Source organism: Tupaia chinensis, unplaced genomic scaffold (assembly GCF_000334495.1).
Source record: "Tupaia chinensis unplaced genomic scaffold, TupChi_1.0 Scaffold000294_1, whole genome shotgun sequence".
NCBI classification, from domain to species: Eukaryota; Metazoa; Chordata; class Mammalia; order Scandentia; family Tupaiidae; genus Tupaia; species Tupaia belangeri.
The window spans coordinates 238,021-240,853 of NW_006159779.1; the positions used below are offsets into that span (position 1 = coordinate 238,021).

The 2,833-nt window shown below is 62.8% G+C and overlaps 1 protein-coding gene across 1 annotated transcript in view; it reads left to right on the forward strand.

The window, feature by feature from the left end:
- Nucleotides 1-2,833, forward strand: part of SHISAL1 (shisa like 1) — a 57,848-nt gene that overhangs the window by 1,841 nt on the left and 53,174 nt on the right. The window lies entirely within an intron of this gene.

Here is a 2,833-nt window from a genome sequence, read left to right on the forward strand (position 1 = left end):
ATGGAATCAAGGCAACCTTCCTGGAAGAAGTGGCATTGGAGCAGCTTCTAAAGTGGGTGCAGCCCTAGCTCAGAGCTGCCTGGGGCCATGCCCACTGCCCTTTGGACTCATATGAATGAGGGAAGGACACTCCAGGAGTGGGAGACAGCCCCTCCCCCGTAGCCAACATTCTCAGGGTTTTGTAGGAAACGGGGGGGGGGGGGGGGGGGGGGGGGGGGGGGGGAGCGGGGAGCAGGGCCAGGCCTGTGGTGGAGGAGGACACCCCCGCTCATTCGTACTCACTTTATAAACCCACGCTCTTGGACTGGAGCCTGGCTGTAGAGGTGGAGCAGCCCCTGCCCGACTCTGAGTGTGGAGTCTCAGTCCTGGCTCCTGCTTCCAGAGACTGGAGAATGGGGCGTGGGTGGTATGGGAGGACCAGCCTCTGCTCTCAGCCCCTACAGTGCAGTTCCCAGTACTGAGCCTTCCTTTCCAGGAGGAAATCCTTCCCTAAGTGCTCATGAATGCTTTAATCTCAGCTCATCCTTCAGGAGGGCCCTGAGGGAGGCCAAGAGGAGGCTGAGGCTCAGAGCAATTAAGCGGCTTATAGCCTGGGGGCTTGGGGGAGGGCGGGGCAGCTGACTGGAAGGCCGGCCTGCCTGGAATCACACCACCCAGACCTGGGTTTCAGTGCCTTTCAGTCACCTCCCAACACACACCTGACGGCTGGCGTCCCCAGGGCGTCACGCCTCAGTGCCCATGCTGCAGGTGAGAACACCGAGCCCTGAAAGCGAGGCTCGCCGGGAGCTCCCTTCACTTGGCCTCAGTCTTGTTCTGTGTCCTCAGTGGAAATGTCTATCTCTGGCTTCCCCGAGGGCCACCCTTTCTGCCCGCCCTGCAGCCTTAGCTCAGAGCTGCCTGGGGCCGTGCCCACTCCCCTCTGCTCTCCCTGACCAGGCTGTGAGCGCGGGGACCCCAGGCTGGCCCCACGGGCTTGTGGCTCTATGGGCTGCCCGGCAGATCTCTGCAGTGGGGGTTCCTGTCTTGGACTCTGCCGCGGATGGGTACCCCACCAGAACTGGGATGGAGGGGCATGGAGCCCGCTCAGTCAGTGGTGAGAGTGGGCGGCTCAGCCACTCCAGGGGGCCGTGATCTCCCTTGGGCCTTGGGCTGTCCAGGCCCCCAGGTACAGCGGCCTCCTTGCCCCTCAGCATGGCCCCACTGGGCCTTCCAGAGCAGGCTGTCCATCCACTCAGGCAGCTAGGATAGAACCCCTGACAGGCCGCGCCGACAGCAGGAGTACAGGTGCTGACGGGGGCGCGGAGGCAGGACGCCACGCTCTGTGAGGGTGACCCACATGGGGAGGTCCCTGAGTACCAGGTTGGCACACACAGCCCTTCACCAGGGGCTGGCTGAGGCTGGGTGGCGGCTCGTGACCTTGTCCTGGGCTCTCTTTCCACATCTCTCAATTATGGAAGAAGGAAACAGGAAGGAAGGGAGGGAGGGGTCTCTCCCAGTTCTGGAGGCTGGAGTCCAAGTGGTAGAGTCAGCAGGGCTGGTTCCTTCTGAGGCCGAGAGGAGAGTCCACTCCAGTCTCGCCCCTCTGGTGCCATGGGCCATCCTTGGCATCCCTTGGCTAGTAGACACATCACCCAGGCTCTGTCCACCCCCTGGTGCCTACCTGTGTGGCCCAGCCCCCTCCCGAGGGTACCAGTGGGATCAGATGAGAGGGCCTCCCACATGGCCTCCTCTTCCCTGATGGCACCTGTAAGGAGCCTGGTCAGGTGAGCTCCGTCCTGCAACGCAGACCTGCAGGCTGCGAGCTGGGCTGGGGGTGCAGGTCCTGCACTGTGGCAGGTGCACTGGGCGGGGTGGTGGCGGTGCGGCAGGTGCACAGGGTGGTGGGGTGGGGCACTGGGCACAGAGCTCCTCAGCAGGTTGGCGCCCCTCATCTCTGCCGGCCCCCAGACACATGCAGGTGCCAGGCTGCTTCCTCGGGGAACCCAGGCACCTCCCTGGAGTGTGGGGGTGGCAGGGGCCCTTCAGGGCCTGAGCCCCGGCCTTCGGTGGCCTGAGCTAATCCCCCTCACTGGACTCCCATGTCCCCACCCAGGGCCCTTTTACCTGCTGCCCCTCAGTGTGTGACACTCTCCTTCCACATGAGCACATGGCTCCAGTGTGCACGAAGGTCGCCTCTGTGGCGAGGCGCTCCCAGCTACCCTCTAGCGCCCCCCGCATTCCTGTTGTCTCTAGCCCTGGCACGTATGCCTTATTTTATTTTCTCCCAGAGCATTTAAAAAATGTTTTGTTGTGGTAAAAGATACATGACAGAATCTGCCACTGCCACTGTTTCCACACGAGCATCCGTGGTACCGGGTCCATCACCTCGTTGTGCAACCGTCACCTCCCTCAAGCTCCAGAACTTTTCCGTCTTCCCAAGCGGAAACTCTGCCCCTGCTGAGAGCTGACTTCCACTTTCCCTCCCCCAGCCCCTGGCCACCCCCATCCTACTTTCTGTCCTGCAGAGTTCGGCCTCTCTAGGGGCCGCGTGTGAGTGGGATCGCACGGTGCTTGTCTTCTCGTGTCTGGCTTGCCTCACCAAGCGTGGTCTCCGCGTTCATCCATGCCGTGGCGTGTGCTGCCGTGGCCTCCCTTTGCAAGGCTGAGTACTACTCCGTGTGTGAGCAGGCCGCGTTCCGCTGTGCGTCCGTCAGTGGGCACGTGGGCACGTCGCAGCTGTGGGTGACGCCGCTGGGAACGCCAGTGCGCGAGGACCCGTCGTATCCGTTTTCGGCTCTTCTGGGCATCTTCCCAGCAGCCTCACAGGCCGTCACATCGGGGGCTGTGTGTCACC